Below are 20,540 nucleotides of genomic sequence, written 5' to 3' on the forward strand. Positions count from 1 at the left end.
TTAACCAAAGAGAACAATCACAAGGAAAAGAAAGAAACAAAAGAACACAACATCGAAAAACATATTCGAAATACTAGAACGTAAGCCTCTTGTATTTGGTATTATTTCCATAAATAACTAGCATGATGCGGAAAAGGAAAAACTACTAGTTATACCTTCTAGAAAGACCTCTTGATCTTCTACCGTATTCCTCTTCTAACCTCGGACGTTGTGTGGGCAACGATCTACCAAGATGAGAAACCACCAACCACCTTCTTCTCCTCCAAGCAAGGTTCGACCACAAAGGAAAACTTCACCAAGGAGAAAAACCAAAATACTAACCAAGCTCCAAGAGATGCTAGCTTTCTCTCCTTCTTCTTCTCCCAGTAGTATCCGGCCACCACAAGATCCAGGAGAGGGAGAGGCCCTGAGAGGAAGAGAAGGAGATGATGGTCGGCCACACCAAGAACAAAGAGGAGAGAAATAATAGATGTTGTGTCTCGTGAAGGCACCTCACCCTTCTTTTATATTCCTTGGCCTAAGCGAATTAGGAAATTTAATTACAATAAAATTTCCTTAATTTTCCTCGATATGAATTAATTGAGAAAAATAAAATAAAATTTCCCAATCAACTTGTAATGGTCGGCCACAATCAAAAGAGCAAATTAGGAGAGTTTCAATCAACAAATTAAAACTTCCTAATTTGTTTCGAAAATTTTAAAAATAAAATTTCTCTTTAAAATCTCTTCATGGTTAATAAAAGGAAATTTCTATAATTTTAATTTTATTAACATGTGAATAATTTTAAAGAGAAAATAAAACATCTCTCCATATGAATAAGGAAAGAGATCTAATCTCTTTCTTTAATCTTTGTAGATCTTTTATGAAGAGATATTTTAATTTTAATTTTCTTTAAATTATATCTTCCACAAAATAATAAAATTAAAATTAAACTTCTTTTTAATTTAATTTGGCCCCACTAGCTTGGGTTCGAGCTAGGGCCACCAAAATCATACCTAGGCCTAGCTGATCCCAAGCTAGCTGGCCCCTGGTGGGTATAGGTGGGTATAGAACTCTATAAATAAGAGGCTACGATAGGGACCAGAGGAGGAATTGGTTTTGGTCTCCGATAAAATTAAGCATCCGTGTTCGCCCGAACACACAACTTAATTTTATCAATGATAATTCATTCCACTAGAGAACTATCATTGAACTACCGCACCAATCCCAAATTACATTTTGGGCTCCTTCTTATTATGAGTGTGTTAGTCTCCCTGTGTTTAAGATATCGAATGTCCACTAATTAAGTGAGTTACTGACAACTCATTTAATTAATATCTAAGTCCAAGAGTAGTACCACTCAACCTTATTATCATGTCGGACTAAGTCCACCTGCAGGGTTTAACATGACAATCTTTATGAGCTCCTCTTGAGGACATTATCAACCTAGTATCTCTAGGACACAGTTTCCTTCTATAATCAACAACACACACTATAAGTGATACTATTTCCCAACTTATCGAGTTTATTGATTCATCGAACTAAATCTCACCCATTGATAAATTAAAGAAATAAATATCAAACATATGTGCTTGTTATTATATTAGGATTAAGAGCACAAACTTCCATAATAACTGAGGTCTTTGTTCCTTTATAAAGTTAGTATAAAAGAAACGACCTCTAATGGTCCTACTCAATACACTCTGAGTGTACTAGTGTAATTGTATAGTCAAGATAAACTAATACCTAATTACACTACGACCTTCTAATGGTTTGTTCCTTTCCATTTTAGTCGTGAGCTAATGTTTATAATTTATAAGGTACTGATAGCATCATCTTCTGTATGTGACACCACATACTATGTTATCTACAATATAAATTAAATGAACAACTACAAACAAATGTAGACAATTAGACCAAATATGATTCTTTATTCATAATGAATGTTTACAAAACTTAGGCTTTCAGTATACACTCCAACAAACATAACGCCGGGCATTTGAATTACCAATTTGATCAATTGTCGAAACTAATTGTCTAGTCTTAAACCATAAATAAGCCACGTGAGCTTTGTCTTCTTTTTTTCTTCTTCACAGTGAGATTAAGTAATTAGTATAATGAGGTTAATAACGCTGTTAACTGGGTTTGGAAGGATAGGGTTAATGGGATTAGTTGGTAGTTATTTTCAGAGAAAAACTCCCTGAACCGCTAATCAATTTTATTTAGTGTAAGGTTTTCTGATGTAGATATAAGGTTGGTGCAGCTTGAGACTGTTTGGGTGACTCAGCAAGTGATCTCACAGATTTTGTGCCTCAATCTGTGATTTTTACAAGATCAAATCATCTCTAAATAGCAGACTTTATTATACTGTTGCTCGAGCAATTAAATGACTGATAAGTAGGTGAGAGGCTCTTTTATAGGCTCTCCAATAACCCAATCTTTTATGATCTAGTGTAGAATAAACTAGAACTTCTAGAAATAGTAAACTTAAAACAATAATATCTTTTTAAAAATTTAAAACTAAACCACGTACCACTTTATTGTATTTGACGGTTTTTTGTTATATATATATATATATATATCCATCTTCTGTTATAAGGTGAATTATTATATTGATGCGAGTGATTATGAATTAATAATACTATGATTATCGTTATATGCAAACTGTCATCACCTTGAACCAACATTCAATATACGCCAATTGCACAACACTTGTGTCTAATATCCTAACAACACCTTTATGTAAATTGATTGATCACATGCCATACATAGCTATCTTGTTAAGTGTTATGTTGTAGTATACTACATTAGATTGGATAAGATCTATCAATTGCCGTCTTTAGTTTCATTGACACTCAAATCTTGTCAGTCAATTAAATTGGATAAGATCCTCTTCCAATCAACTCATTTTCAAATTCAATAGGGAATCCAATTTACTGTCCAATCAACTCAATCCCTTTAGTCAACTCGACTAAAATCTATTTCAGTTGACTCGGCTTCAAAGAGAGACAATCTATTTGTGAGCAATTCAGCTTGAGTTAACTCTCGAGTGGATTTAGCACATCAGTAGACCAGAGTCAACTTCCAGTTCATTGAACCATCGGCTAAGCTCTGAACTCACTGGTTCTTGGTGTAATCTTACATCTAAGTAAAAAACTATCTGAACCCTAAATATAAGGCATTTGACTCGCACAACTCAATTAAGAGCTTACCTTCGTAGGTTGATTTTGCTTTCAAAGTCAGCTCCCGTTACCCATCAGGTCTTAAGCCCTCTGATGCACTAAGTCCTCGGCTCGTTCAACAATCCTTCACTCCTCTACGTAGTTTGTCTTCTTTCGGCTGTCGTCAACACTTCCTCCTCTATGTTCCTCATCATGCAATCCTTTGGATGTCCCATTCCATTCTTCTCCAATTTGTAGCGGACCTCTGGTCATTGATCCAATTAAGTTCCTATACACTTCATACATACACAAGTCATATGAACAAACCCAACTCAAACTTTTTACCAAACACATCAAAACAATGTGGATGGACATGAACAATTAAGCCATGATTGCACTAACACATACATCATTCCATCAACATAAAAGCTTATAAAACATTGAATAAATTTCGCCATCCTTCTTAATTGAATAGTTTAACACCTAAATCATTGTCACAATGAGATAGAAAATTCCATCACTCTATAAAAAGAACATGGGAAGAATTATTTATCAATTAATCATTGCTAAGAATACACAGCTAAAGCCAGACTTAAATCCAAGAGAACCATATTTATGCACTGTCCACTGACAGATCTAGCATCCAACAAACTTTGATAATAGGAACGTCAATAATATCATTAAAACCAAAGTTGTGGATCTTATGAATCTGGATTCGACCTTACAAAATTGAATGTCAATTACTACCAAATGCTGATCCCAACACAAATCAGGGAAAATTTGCTATCCTGCATGGATCATAAGTTGGAATTACACATTAGAAACTTCATCAACATATAATGACCCACCAAACCAAATCAGCGATGATCTCGAGATCAAAAGGGTCATACATCCTACCTTCATTCAGGGTTTTCTCATTTGAAGTTGAGCTGCTGAAACCTGCTCACTTAACCTTGACCTAAACGAATCTGATACCATTTACCACCCTTCAATTGCACAAAATCAACATATCCCAATTTATCAACATATTAATGGGCAACCTAATTGAAACAAATTTGTCACATGAAAAGGGTAAGAACTCACGTTTGCTAAATTTGAGACATTATCATTTCCTTTCTGTTGCTAGCATCTTATTCTGAGCCTAAACAAATTCAACGGAATCATATATTACATTTCAGGTTTAATTTAAGCTCAATTCAAATCTGTTGGACTCTAGTTAGGTTCTGTGTAAAACAGTATATTAAAAGAGTAATGGTTGATAAAAAAAACTGCTAGTAAAATAAAGGCTTTAACAGTACATCAACTTAACGTCCATCTTTTTTTATAAACAAATAATAATATTTTTCTTAGATCTCAGCCCTCTCTATTTCTCTTCCCTTTGTCAGATCTTCTTTTAGGATTATTTGTAAAGATGATCTGTTCATTGGCCAGATTAGTCTATTCTCACTAACCTTTATTTTAAAATTTTGATCATGCTAATGTTTTATCTTTTCAGGTACTATGGCAAGAGTAAGGCATTGATGAATGATGTTACTAAGATAATCTCAACAATCAAGGGAAAGTGTGGAGAACATCGCCATTTTAGATTGGCTGAAAATTTGTGCATGAATTTGATTCTCTCAATACGAGATTTTTTCGTGGTCAAGAAAGAATTGAAGGTTTAACCATTTCTTGAGGAATTAGTATTAATGTCATTTAGATAAAGATTAGTGCAAATTTCTTTCTTATTTTGGCTGATCTTACAGGGGCCAACTGATTTTACAGAGACAATTAATCGAATCACAATAATTAGTTTGGCTATAACCATTAAGACACGTGGAGTTGCTGAGGTGGAGCACATGCTTTACCTTCAGCCTTTGTTGGAGCAGATTATGGCTACTAGTCAGCATACATGGTCCCAGAAAACTATGCGATATTTCCCTACACTTATTCGGGATTTTTTGATTGGAAGGATAGATAAGAGGGGACAAGCTATCCAAGCATGGCAACAAGTGAGAATTCTTTCTTCTAGGATCTTACATTGGTGTATGGATACCTTTGGTAGTTATGATGCAAATTTATTTATTTGTTGGGTTTTTAGTGACTTAAAGAACCAATTTATATGTATCTTTCTGAATTTGTAGTCAGACATACACCAACTTCTTTGCTATCTAAATACAGGAGTAACTCTTTTGCAGACAGGATGAAACATATACTTGGTCAAAAATTAAAATTGGTTGTCACAAAAGTAAACTTTTGTTGTATAACTCCTAAAATTTAACTTTTTAGTCAAATTCTTGACATCATTATAGGTCATTAAATTCAGTATTTGACTGAACATTTGTGAATGGATATCTCTCTATAAATTGCATTGTGTATATAAAACAAAATTGTGCACAAACAGTACTAAGAGGAAAGTAAAAGGAGGTTTAGAGGCGTGCATAGGTAAGTGAAGCTCAACATTCTTATATCTAAATTATGATAATGGTCATTCGTTGCTCCTTCTTTAAGCCTACTCTCTTAATTTGCAATGGAGCATACTTCTATATTTAAAGTAGTGAACAAGTTTGAAAGGAGTTCTTAGGGCAAACAGTTGTCCGAATGAGTGGGAAGAGACTATAGTATTTTCTATTTTTTGCTGGCATCTGTTATGACCTATACAATCAAAATTTGAAGGTATCTTTGGCTTTTAGTTGATTGTTATGAACAATAGTTTGATATTGCAAGCTATATAAGTTGTAGTATCTATGAATTTTTTAATGTTCTGGTACCTATTCAGCTCTGCTTATCAATTAATTAAAATTTAGTTCTATTCACCCAGTCATGGTCTGGAACAAGTAATTGGTTTGTCACCTCGATAACTTTTGGATAAGTACCGTACTAGTATAATAAATGGTATAGATACATCTGTAGCAATATTACAAACAACAACAACAACAACCAAGCCTTTTCCCACTAGGTGGGGTCGGTTACATCTGTCGCAATATTGTATTTAAAAATTCGTATAATAGTCTTGGTCTGTGTTACACCTGCAATGCTGGACAGATCTGTCTGTCGATTCATCTAAGATGGTATCAGACAGATTTGAATCTCATGCCCAGCATTACGATAGCAGTAAAAGAAAAAGTCTTCTAAGCTTTTTTACAACTCATCCTTGACTGGCTGCTAATAACTTAATAAGCACTAAATACAACAACAACAACAATCAAGCCTTTTTCCACTAGGTGGGGTCGGCTGTATGAATCCTTTTACGTCATTGAGCTCTATCTCCTATTATATCATCATCTATATTTAAATAAATTTTATCTTATTTTATTGTTGCTAACAAGTCTTTTTTGGTCTTCCTCTTCCTCGTTTGATATGTATGTTTATCATAGTTTTACATCGCGTAACTGGAGCATTTATTGGTCGTCTAAGTACATGCCCGTACCATCTTAAACGTGCCTCTCGGAGTTTTTCTTCAATAGATGCAACTCCGACTTTCTCTCTAATGCTCTCATTTCTTATTTTGTCCATCTTCGTATGTCCACACATCCACCTTAACATCCTCATCTCTGCAACTCTCATCTTCTGCTCATGTGCTCGAGTCATAGCCCAACATTCAGCTCCATATAACATAGCAGGTTTAACTGCGGTTTTATAGAACTTACCTTTAAGTTTAAGAGGTTCTTTATGTTGACATAAAACACTCGACACTTCCCTCCATTTCACCCATCCTACTTGTATTCTATGTAAGACATCTCTCTCAATCCCTCCACCATTTTGTAAAAATGATCCTAAATATTTAAATCTCTCGATTCCGGGTAACTCGTCCTCTCATATCTTAACAATTATTTCATTACTTCTAATATTGCTAAACTTAAGTTCCATATATTCTGTCTTTAATCTACTAAGCTTAAAACCTTTCCCTTCTAGTATTTCCCTCCAAGATTCTAGCTTAGCATTTACTCCTTCACGTGTCTCATCTATCAAAATAATATCATCTGCAAACAACATGTACCACGATACTGTGTCTTGAATGTGCACAGCGAGTTCTTCCATAATTAGTGTAAAAAGATAGGGACTTAGAGCTGATTCTTGATGTAACCTTATCTTTATTGGAAATGCTTCAGTTACTCCGCCTGAAGTCTTTACTCTGGTCGTTACATCCTCATACATATCCTTAATTAGTTTAATATATGTTACACTAACACCTCTCTTTTCTAAAATTCTCCATATAATTTCTCTTGGGAGTCTATCATAAGTTTTTTCTAAGTCAATGAATACCATGTGTAGATTTTGTTTTTGCTCCCGATATTTTTCAATTAATTGTCTAAGAAGATGTACAGCTTCTATTGTCGACCTTCCAGGCGTGAACCCAAATTGATTTTCTGTCTGTGGTCTCTTTCCTTAATCTTTTTTCTATTACTTTTTCCCAAAATTTCATAGTATGACTCATTAGTTTAACACCCCTATAATTTGTATAATTTTGTACGTCTCCCTTATTCTTATATAAGGGAACTAGAGTACTTATCCTCCATTGATCAGACATTTTTTTCGTTTTCAATATCATGTTAAATAATTTTGTAAGTCATTCAATACCTTGTTTCCCTAAGCACTTTCATACCTTTATCGGAATATCATCTGGTCCAACGGCTTTTCCATTGTGCATCTCATTTAAAGTTTGTTTTACTTCTGAAGTTTGGATTTTACGATAAAAATTAAAATTTCTATGCTCATTTGACCTAATTAAATTACTTAAGTTAAGTTGGTCACCTAAACCTTCATTAAAAAGTTGATGAAAATACCTCTTCCACCGCTCTTTTATTTCTCCATCATTTACTAATACCCTATTACATTCATCTTTAATACATTTTATTTGGCTAAGGTCTCTTGTTTTTCTTTCTCTCACTTTAGCTATTCTATAAATGTCTTTTTCCTTTTCTTTTGTATCCAATTTTTGTTATAACCGTTCAAAAGTTTCATTTTTTGCTTCACTCACAACTTTCTTAGCTTCTTTCTTGGCTATGGTATATTTTTTTAAGTTTTCCTCGTTCTTACAAATATATAATTCCTTATAAGTTATTCGTTTTTCCTTCACTTTCTCTTGTACTTTCTCATTCCACCACCAAGATTCTTTACTTAGTAGTGCATGTCCCTTTGACTCATCGAGTGCATTCTTAGTTACTATTTTCAACTTTAATATCGTCTTATCCCATGTTGTATTAGAGTCATCGTATATTTCACCTAATGCTTGTACTTTTACCTTCTCCTTAAATATATGTTGCTTCCCATCCTTTGACTTCCACCACTTAATTATAGGAATTGTATATATTTTCTTCCTATTGATACTATATTTGAGGCGTATATCCAACACTACTACCCTATGTTGGGTAGTTAAGCTTTCTCCAGGGATGACTTTGCAATCTTTACAAATCTTTCTATTCTTCTTCCTAACCATAAGAAAGTCAATTTGCGATTTATTATTCCCACTTTTGAATGTGACCAAGTGTTCTTCTCTTTTCTTAAAAAAACGTATTAACTAATATAAGGTCATATGTTATCGCAAAATCTAATATAGTTGTCCTTTCCTCATTCCTCGTTCCAAACCCATAACTCCCATGTACTCTTTCATATTCCTCATTTTTCACTCCAACATGCCCATTTAGATCACCTCCTATTAAAATCATTTCATTTGGTGGAATATTTTATAATATTTCATCTAAGTCCTCTTAAAACCTTGATTTGGTAGCTTCATCTAATCCTACTTGTGGTGCATATACGCTAATTATGTTCATAGTTTATTTCGCCACTATTAACTTAAGGGCTATAATTCTATCCCCTTTTCTAACTACTCCTACAACTTCATCCTTTAACAAACTATCTACAATAATACCCACTCCATTTCTTGCTTTACTTTTTCCATTGTACCATAACTTAAAACCCGAGTTCTCTATCATCTTTGCCTTCTCACCTGTCCATTTTGTCTCTTGTACACACAAAATACTAATTTTTCTTCTAATCATCATATCTACTACCTCCATTGATTTACCAGTGAGAGTTCCTATGTTCCATGTTTCAAATCTTAGATTATTAGTTTTTCTATCATATTTGTTCTTATCTAACCTATGGTGTGAGAACTTTTGCCTATTAATACTACACCCAAGTTCTCATGGAAATGTAGCGGTCCTTGTTGAGACGTTATAGTCGGATCCTGTAACGCGAACTCTTACATATTTATCACTACACCCGAGTTCTGGAGATGTAGCGGTCCTTGCCGAGACGTTACAGTCGGACCCTACAACGCGTTCCTTCCGGGTAACAACCTAGCATTGATACAATAGTTTAATGGATTCATTCATTGAATATTTGCCATAGTTTTGACGCTGGCTGGCAACCTAACGCAACCCTCCTCCTTTATCCGGGCTTGGGACCGGCCATGACTGGTCGTCATGGGCGGAGTTAATAAGCACTAAATAAGATTCAATAAAATAGTACAATTTACAAGCTACTCCAATTGTATCATAGAAGCTTTGTTATGGCTGAATATATCTGAGTGATTCAAATTTCCATTCAGGCTGCCTTTATGGTGGCATTTACCAGTATGAGCAATTGCTGGGATGCAGATTGGCGCTAATACAGTACTGTGTCGAGACACAACACCAGCATTACCATCCATTGTGGATTGTTGAATACATGAATTCATGGTCTTCAATTTATGACAAGGTTGGCACTGTGACTAGTGTGAACCTATACTATGTGTTGTCACTACCATTATAGTTTGGTCAAGCACCAAAACTGGCACCCCACACTGACCTTGATACTCGCTTGTTATCAGATAATTGTGGATGGTACAAGATATAGTTCAAGCACAAACATTGTTGTCATCATTTGTTTGTTAATGTAATTAAAGATCTGAGATCAAGATGAGCAGGGATTTACATTAGGACCCAAGGTGGCCAGCTCCCCTGTCATGCTAGTAAGTAAAAAGCTTGTCAATTTTGTAAGCTTGTATATATAGATTGTTTATGAATACAATTATGATCTTCAAGTTCTATCCAAAGTCAAAACCTCGTTGAAAAGGACCAGGAATATAAAAGAAATATAAGAAAACAAGTACACAAGATTAAATATGCATGAGAATAATCAAAATAGGTGCTTCAATTCTGCCATTCCAGGCTGTTGATGAAAAATGTGAAGGTTGCTTTAGGTTCAAAACTCGTCTTGAACCTTTACAGTCTCAAGAAAGTGAATTTTGACTGTATCCATTGTTTTTTAAATAAGAGTTAAGGTAGCATGACTAGGTTATCTTTGTTTTTTTTACCTCGCCAATCACAAATGATCGCATGTTTGTATCTTTCTACTTTTGATTCACATGTGATCATTCATGCTGCCTATGTTGCTGTCTAACTGGCTTTTCTTTAACATGGGAAAGTGATATACTGATGGTTACTTGATTCCATAGTAAATACTATATATTCTTCTTTGATATTTATTTTGGTAATTTATTTTGTCAGGCAGAGAGAACAGTTCTTAATCAATGTACTCAGCTTCTTTCTCCCTCTGCTGATCCTACTTATGTTATGATATACCTTAGTCATAGCTTTCCTCAACATCGTCAATATCTCTGTGCTGGTGCTTGGATGCTTATGAATGGACTGCCAGGAAGAATCAACAGTACCAGTCTTGTAAGACCTTATTCATTCATCTTCTACTAAATAGTGACCTGCTCGACCCTTATTTTTGTATTTCAAACTAAGTTATTGTGATTCCAGGGCCGTGTTTTAAGAGAATTGTCACCTGAAGAAGTGACATCTAATATATATAAAATGGTGGATGTCCTCCTTCATCAAATTCAGATTGAACTGCAACACGGTCTTCCTGCTCAGGTTTTTGTTTCCTCTTTTAGAAACATATATATACAATCATATCATCTTTTTTTTGATATGTGGAGTGCATAACTGTTTGTTTGGATATGTGTGATGCAGGATCTATTATCAAAAGCAATTTCAAATTTTTCCTTTTTTATTTGGTCGCTTGAGCTACTTCCATTGGATATTATAGTTCTTGCTCTTATTGATCGGGATGATGACCCTTATGCTCTAAGCATTGTGGTATGCTTTGTCGAACACTTTATTGATACTTTTCGTTGGAGTATGCTTCTATTACATATTAATGAAGAAAATTCATAATAAGCTAGTGAAGTATGAGAGTGTGGCATCTTTAGTTTATCTCACATTGATGAAATTCGACTCCTTGGAGTAACATGGTTCTTTGTGCTTTTAATTTTGATCTTGCTTGCTATTTTGTTATATTTGCATTTAATTCATGTTAGGCTGAGCAAGGCTAATTTCAATCAGCATTTATGTTCCTGTTAAAACATATTGTGAAAGATGATATTTAATTTGTATGTGGAAGATAGAAAAGGTGAGTATTAAGTTATCGTTGAGATTAACAAACAACTTGTTCCATCTGATCTTGTTTGTGTTCATAACACCTTTTTCATTTTGGCACAAAGTTCAAAATTGGCCTTTAATTGAATCAAATTAATACCCAAGCATTAGAAACAAATTGTAAAGCTAGTCAATGTTGATCATTTGCCATATGAAAGAGAAAATAAAGCAAAAAACTTGTGCTAAAACTAAAAAGATGTCTTTGCTAAACATGCTTTATGTGATTCCCCTTCAAAAATGGCAGCAAAATATTCTATTGAGAAATTATAGATTTTCAAGAAAAAAGGAAACAATCATTGCACAAAGTGATTATCCTAAAAGTAAACTTCAAAATAAATGAAGCATACTCTAAGGTGCCAGGAAAAAACATCCAACCAAATACTAAAATATCATAGATTCACCAATTATTTCAGCTAATAAATTATCAAGCATATACTCATAATTCTCATAAAATAAGCTCCTGGGGTAGGGTTGAGTTGGCTAGTGTGGGGCAAAGTTGCAACCATAGGGCAAGGGTTCGAATCTCGGCAAAGTCGAGGAAAAAAGCCCTCCCCGCATTGGCCAACTACAGTTTCCCGATTTACCTCCTCACAGATGGTCGTGGGGCTAACTGTGTGAGGCTGCTCTGTGGCGGATTCCACCTTTTGCTACCATAATTCTCATAAATTATCAGTATTGTAGGAATTAAAATCTATCAGCATTTCTTTTTCTTATATTGAAAATTATCAATTGTATTTTCTTGATTTTTGTTTTAATGCGTGATAAATTTTTTAATCATAGATAAGTCTTCTCGACAAGCCTGAACTTCAACAACGGATAAGAATGTACTGCACCAGTCGTTCTCCTGAACATTGGGCCCACAATCAACTTTCAAAAAGAGTTGAACTGCAAAAAGCTCTTGGCAACCATCTCTCATGGAAGGATCGGTGAGGCTTATTGTAGATGATTTCTATTGTCGTTCTATTTGTACATCAATGATTGATACTTCAATATCAATCGGATGTGTTAATCTTTGCCTCAGACTGTTTGTGAGTATCCAAATTTATTTCATGAAGTTGTTATGCTTTTCCTATCACCTGCTTCCTTGGACTAGTACTTCTAGACTTATAATAAATGTGGAGAGAAATATATAACTACTAGCATGGGTGATACAGTGTGTAGCTTTTTCAATTAAGTAATCATAAATACTATTTCTCTCAAGGTTGCTGGCTAACTATCTGCACCTTTATAAATAATGAGGACGTAGATAACCTAGATATTTTACCTGATAATCTCTTCTAGAATATAGTACACTAATTAAAATATTGAATTGTAGTTGAGTAGTTTGATTAGTGTTTAAGCTCTGAAACAATTCTAGTTTAGCTCATCACCTAAATCATGCACAGGAGAATTTTAACCTAGTATTGCCTAAGTGACTCTCATATGAACCACTAGGACTCATCTGGGCCCTTAGATATTGACAAAGATGACAAAACTTCTAACATAGAATTACCTCCGCTAGTGAAACAAATGTCATTTGGATGACTATCAAACATGCTACAACATAGCTAAATAACTTATTTATCACAATTCTCATACTAATGTTAAAAGTATATGATTAGTTCAAGAAATTATAATTGTGGGCAACATTCTATCTTAATTTAGTGCTTTGGAGAATACTTTTGTGCAGTGTTTCATCGTTAGCAATGACTTTCCCACAAAATGTGGTCTGAACAGCTAATGTTGATGAGATCTGATGACAATTTATTCCTCTTTCTTTGTCTCTCTCCTCCCTTTCTCTTTGTTATGCCCACTTAGGTTCTATATATTGACTGTTTGACATCACATAATGATGTGTGTTGTAAACAAAAGAACCCCTAAAACACAGCAAAATAAACCATACCTCTATCCGGTAGCCCGAATAACTCCCAAAAGAATTTGGCCAAGCCATCTCGACAACCATGCCTGGAACTGTAGGCAGAACAAGGAATATACACATGACAAATAAGAATGTAGCAAGATTCAAGAACATGAGCACAGGTAAAAATAGGGCACAACAGCATAGAGGTATCATCAACATTGTAGGGGCATTTATCATCCAATAATTAAACCCAAAGAAATTCAGTGAAATTACAAATGAATTTTAGGCCTAATTTAAATTCAAATTAATTAGTTCTCGGTTAAAGGTTACAATAATTGATTTAGAGTTATATTTGAGCCTTGGCGCAATAGTAAAGTTGTTGCTATATGACCAAAAGGTCACGACTTTGAACCCTGGAAACAGTCTCTTGCAAAAAGCAGGATAAGGCTGCGTACAATGGATCCTTCCCCGGGACCCCGCATGACGAGAGCTTCGTGCATCGGGCTGCCCTTTTTATTTGAGCCTTGTTCACATCTCAGGATGGAAATATACTAACCTGCTAAGTTATTATTGTTTGGCAAGTCATTGCAGCTCTACGCAGACCAAGATTGATTTAGTTCAGGTTCATGACTAATCATACTTGACATAGATTACTCCACGTATTTAGAAGATAAGAATCTCTTACTCTTTAATTTTTCTAATTATTTTCGTAATATACTTTTTGCAAGTAAGAAATTACAAATCATTTCATATTTGATGGGTTGAATCATAAAGGGCTATTGCAGGTACCCCACATTTTTTGATGACATTGCCGCACGGTTAATCCCTATTATTCCTCTTGTAGTTTATCGGCTCATTGAGAATGATGCTACTGATATTGCTGATAGAGTTCTTAATTCTTATACTCAACTTATGGCATTTCACCCTTTGAGGTTCAGTTTTGTTCGTGATACACTTGCATATTTTTATGGTCATCTTCCAAATAAACTTATTCTCCGAATACTAAAAGTGCTTGATCTCACAAAGGTACATTTTTTTTTTCATTTTTTTTCTCTTATTCAATGGGAAGGACTAAGGAGTCCTCATCCATTTCTGAGAAGAAAATGAACATGATATATATATATATATAAATATATATAATTTTTTGTCAATATCATCCTATTTTATTCTTGATTTTCAGATTCCATTTTCAGAGTCATTTCCGCAATATATGGCTTCGCCAAATTCTTCTGTATGCCCGCCACAAGAATATTTTGCTAATCTTTTATTGGGTCTTGTAAATAACGTCATACCCTCTCTAAATAGTAAATCAAAATCGGACTCTTCAGGAGATTCTTCTGGCAATTTTGGCCGTGCAACTTTAAATAGAACCCAAGCAACTTCAATTAGCAGTTCCGATGGACAGAAGGCCTTCTATGAGAATCAAGATCCTGGAACATATACACAACTTGTCCTAGAAACTGCAGCTATTGAAATCCTTTCTCTTCCAGCATCAGCTTCTCAGGTAGTGGCTTCTCTTGTACAAATTATTGTCCACATACAGCCAACGCTTATCCAGTCTGGCAGTGGAATTTCACATGGGCAAACTTCTGGTCTTCCAACTTCACCTTCTGCTGGAAGTACTGAATCAATGAACACAAGTCGTTCAACTTTTTCAACAAGTTGGGTCAATGATAACAGTTTTGTTTCAAAAAGTGGCTATTCTTGTCAGCAGTTATCTTGTTTAATGATCCAAGCATGTGGACTTTTGCTTGCCCAGCTACCGCCAGAATTTCATCTACAACTGTATTCTGAAGCAGCATGCATCATAAAAGATTGTTGGTGGCTTGTGGATGGCAAAAGATCACTGGATGAGCTGGAATCCGCTGTTGGCTATGCTTTGTTAGATTCCACATGGGCTTCTCAGGATAACACATCAACTGCCATAGGTATTAATTGGGTTAATTGGTTTATCATGAATGATCGTGTCTTTGGTTTGTTTGATCATTTATATGCATTATTCCAAAGTGTTTGGACACAAATTAGTCAAGTTTTGTTTTCTACATTTTTGGGTGCTGAAATAAGTGGCCCGTTGAAAAGAAAATTTTTCAGGAAGAATGACCATCAGTTCTCTGTTTGTCATCACATAAAAAAATTTAGAAATTATTTGCTTGAAGAGTAGGCTTTAAATGTCAAAGTGTTTTTAAGGCAGTGAAGACAGTTTGTTTCTGTATTTTATGGATGTGTTTGCTAGTAATGGAAGTCCAATAGGTTGTGTTGAAATGATAGGTGGATATGGTGAAGCCAAATAATGTCAATATTTTTCTCTGAGGCACCACAAGTATCTGTACTTTATAAACTTATTGATCTCATGGGATTAAAAATGACTAGCAAAGGCCCTTACTGGTCCGCCATGAGCATGGCCATTAGCTTCTTGATTTTTATGGTGCAAATCCTACATGTCCTCTTAGACTAACTACAATTTCTCGTCTATTATACATATTTTATCTACATTTTCAAGCCAAGTTGCTCCTTTTCTGTGTCAGGAAACATTGTGTCTCTACTGCATGCTTTCTTTAGCAATCTTCCACATGAATGGCTGGAATCAACACACACAATTATTAAGCATCTACGCCCAGTGAGTTCTGTGGCAATGGTCCGAATAGCTTTCCGAATAATGAGCCCTTTATTGCCTCGTCTTGCCTTTGCTAGGCCTCTTTTTATGAAGGTAAGATGGGAAAATCTTTTTTATGAATGTTAATATGGAAATTTTGATTTTGTCAATTGCAAAGAAAATAGTATGAATTGAAGTTCTCATCTTACTATAGATGCATATACTAGCTAGCCATTTTGAAATCTTTAAAATTATACCTTTCTATTAACTGACACCTAAGTTGCATACCGGAACTAAATAGTAAAAATGGCAGTCCGGTGCACGAAGCTCCCGCCGGTGTGGGGTCCGGGGAAGGGTTTATTATATGCAGTTTTACGCTGCTTTTCAAGAGATTGTTTTCGAAACTCGAACCACCTCTTGGTCACGAGTCCAAATCCTTTGGTTCGCAATCTTTGATCCCCTCTTGGTTTCTTCTACAATTTGCACATTGGATTGCGGTCGGAAGGCATCTCCCTTGGTTCACTTTCCCATCCAGGTTATAGTTTGGGGTTGAGGCAGGTGGCTGGTCGCCGGCGGTGGGCAGGTCGCCCCCCTACTTGGTGCCATACAGTCGGCCTACTGCTTCCCTTTACCCAAACTATAAGGTGAACCCAAGGAGATCGCAACCAATTTTAACCGAATTTCGGCCGTTTTTCGACTTTCAAATTGCGAAAGAGATCAGGAGGGGACCATGAATTTGCGGATCGATCCGAGCTCCTTGGTCACACAGTAACAATTTTACAATTGTGCCAAGACTCCCAGTTGAAATGGAGAGGAGCGTTGAGTGTTTTATGTGACCATAAAGTACCTCTTAAACTTAAAGGTAAGTTCTATAAAATCGCAGTTAGACCTGCTATATTATATGGAGCTAAATGTTGGGCTATGACTCAAGCACATCAGCAGAAGATGAAGTTGTAGAGATGATGATGTTAAGTTGGATGTATGGACATATGAGGATGGACAAAATAAGAAAGGAGAGCATTAGAGAGAAAGTCGGAGTTACATCTATTAAGGAAAAACTCCGAGAGACACGTTTAAGATGGTACGGATATGTAAATGCTCCAGTTTGGCGATGTGAAACTATGATAAACATACATATCAAACGAGGAAGAGGAAGACCAAAAAAGATTTGGTTAGCAACAATAAAACAAGATAAAATTTATTTAAATATAGATGATGATACAGTAGAAAATAGAGCTCAATGATAAAAAAAGATTCATATAACCAACTCCACCTAGTGGGAAAAGGCTTGGTTGTTGTTGCTAAGACTCCCCTTCATATTGGAACTACACAATGCACTGCAATATTGCTAACCTGTAATTTGCTTGAACTATGGAACATGTGTTGGTCCGCGTTGGAGGCCGGCAAGAGGGGAGGGGTGAATTGCCCTGCACAAAATCAAAAGCAAACCCTTCTCGGACTTTCAAAAGAACACTTGCATTAATTTAAAGGCAATAAACTAAAAGAGTAGAGGCAAGGGAGTTTACTTGATTACAACCGTGGAGGTTGTTAATCCAAGGAGAATGAAGCGCAATAAATATCTCCTTTCAGGCGGAGAAGCCTCTTACAGCATTCAAGCACAAAGAAAATAAGAAGCTAAACTAACAATGAAAGCATACAAGTGTTGTAATCAGAATTGCTTGTCTTGTTGAGCTTCTTGGACCAAGACTATATTTATAGCCTTGAGGGGGCGCCTGGAAGGGTTCTAGGCGCCTGGGAGGGGATAAAATTTTATCCCTTGTCGCATAGATCGCGTTTGATCGCGATCTGGATAACATCTAGGTCTGAGCGCCTCGGACTGGTCCGGGCGCCCAGAATGGTTCCGAGCCCTCTGCTCCGGTTCAGCTCGCCTCGGTCCGAGTCTTCTGCTCCGGCTCCGCTTACTTGGGTGATCTCGGCCATTCAAAATAGGGCTCACCCGTACTCAACTTCCGGCCTTCTCGAGCAGGCTTCAGCTTCGGCTAATCGTCCCTCGGAATCATCGCGTGCTTCCTTCTCGCCCGCCAGCGTACTCATCCGCAGCTCTTCGCCCCTCGGACACACTCTCTCGTGCCGACTTTCTCGCTAGCTACGTCTCTTGCTCCCTGAGAAATCTTCCGCTCCGGCTTCTCGTTCCTCAGAAACACCGCACGCTTCCTTCTCGTCCGCCGGTGTATTCTTCCGCAGTGCCTCGTCCCTCAGACGCACTCTCCCGTGCCGTCCTTCTCGCTAGCTCCATCTTCCGTCTTCTACTCGACTTCCTGTGCTCCTAAACTCCTTCACACTTAGACACAAGGTTAAAGCACCACATGACGTAACTTAACTTATTTATCACATCAAAACAACCTTTGGGATTCCAACAACATGCTATAGTATTTTTATTTCAACGAGCCTACTATTTAAAGCACGTTCTAAAAATTGTGCTGCATCTTTGCTTATTAGTAAAATATTCACTGATATAAACCTGATATAAAGGTTTATCTGATATAAAAGCTCTGCTTCAATAAAACCAAATGAGGCAGTTTTTATTTAATACTGTAAAATTTGACCAAGTGACCATTTTCCACGAAAGCTTAAGTTAGAAATGATATAAACCTATATAGCTGTGTTCTTTAGACCTCCCATGAATGCAGGCAGGTGGTGAACCTGGCAGCAATTTGGACACCCTCCGCATTTTTTGGTATTACCTAAACCCAAGCCTAAGGATGATAATGTGTCCCAAATAGTTGCATTCCATAGGAACCCGACCCATTTAGTCAGGTTCGATTATCTGTTCATACTAATAATCAAGTTATATTATTGATGTAACTGAGTTACAGTTAGCTTCGTATATACATAAAAGTGGGTACCTGTAGGAACATAAGTGCCCAAAACAGGTAGTTAATCGTGCGCTCTGCAATACTTGCAATAAAACGTTGGTGGCATTTTTTTCACGTGTTGTACAGAAGAACTTTACCTGCCATGTTCTCTTAGTTGGACTGGTATATGATGAAGTTTGAAGGGTGCTTTCCTATCCTTCTCTCAATCTTCTTAATCTATATTTTTTATTTTCTTTAAAGCATAATATATGTCCATTCACTTTAAAAGATGACCTATTTTTTTTTATTTCTTATAGACATTAGCACTGCTGTTCAATGTGATGGCTGATGTTTTTGGGAAGAACTCACAGCCTGCTGTTTCTGCCGAAGCATCCGATATAAGGGACCTTATTGACTTCTTGTGAGTTTGATTTCCTTTTTAGTTGGCTTCCATTGGTTAAAATCTTGTTCTATTTTGCAATATTCAATTAATTATTATTTTTAATATCATCATCATAATGAAATTGTATTTGTCCGAACCATTAAGATTCAATGCAAGACTAAATCTATTAAGTTATTTTCTGCTACGATTTAATTTTCATTTGTGATATTCATAATCATCATCAAGTTGTTTATCCCAACGCGCTTAAATTTGATCCCTTTAATTAAATCACATTTCTCTATATGGACTAATATGTTCTTTGGTCTCTCGTACACTTAACTTTTACGCTTTCCACTCTCAATTCCGTAACTCTATAGATTCTATTGATTAACTTCAATTTATTTTCTCTCATTTTATCAACTATTACTGGAGCTACACTAATACCATAGAATCCATTAGTTATCATTGAATCCATACCAACTAATAGATTCAACTATCTCAACTCTGTAGAATATCATTTATGAATCATTATTAATTAAAGCTACTCTTATTTACTCTCAGAAATTTGATTTTTAATATGGAATGTACAAACCAGGCACCATGCTGTGATGTACAGAACCATAGCAAACCTAAAGTGGAGATCCTCACACTGTGTGGCAAAGCCATGGGACTTTTGAGACCTGATGTTCAACACCTCCTTTCTCACTTGAAGATTGATCAGACTTCCTCCATCTATGCAGCAACGCATCCCAAGCTAACTCAAAATTCAGCTTGATCAATTAACGTAATCTAATATATCGACACTAATATACATGAAGCGAATGTTTCCTATTTTTCTTCTTGTCATAAAAATGTGATTAGTATACGCGTCTGTGTTAAGTAAGTGATTGTTAGGCCACGTGAAGGATATCAGTCGAATTCGAGTCTAACACAAGGTAAACTCTGAAATGTGGATTGATGCCATGATAGTTAACTATGTTTTCATAGGCAGGTCAGTTGACAGAATGTAAAGTATTGTGGAATGTTTATTTATTTTATATGTTTTTTTTTACTATTAAACTAATATAAATGGGCTCATGGCAATTGACATTTTGTTTTAAATTTAATTAGTTGCATAGCCTCTCAAATTCAGGCTTAAAATCACTAAAAAGTTTAAGAATTTTTAAACATTCTAAAATAGCATCATGTAACATTTTGGAATAAAATTCTTGGTATTATATTTGTTATTGTTGTCTTTAGCATAATAATAATAATAATAAAAAAAAAGTAGTAAATTAGTATTTAACATGGGATATCCAGTCCTTTGGGCTGATTAATTTTGTTGTCTTCGTAGTCTGTCTCCACTTTATTATACTAAA

General features: G+C 35.6%; 1 pseudogene; it reads left to right on the forward strand.

Annotated features, from left to right (window-relative positions):
• The window catches only part of LOC121988701, a 61,599-nt pseudogene extending 41,337 nt beyond the window's left edge, over window positions 1-20,262 (forward strand).
• Window positions 20,263-20,540: the final 278 nt, after the last annotated feature.

This window comes from Zingiber officinale, chromosome 6B (assembly GCF_018446385.1).
Source record: "Zingiber officinale cultivar Zhangliang chromosome 6B, Zo_v1.1, whole genome shotgun sequence".
Classification (NCBI taxonomy): domain Eukaryota; kingdom Viridiplantae; phylum Streptophyta; class Magnoliopsida; order Zingiberales; family Zingiberaceae; genus Zingiber; species Zingiber officinale.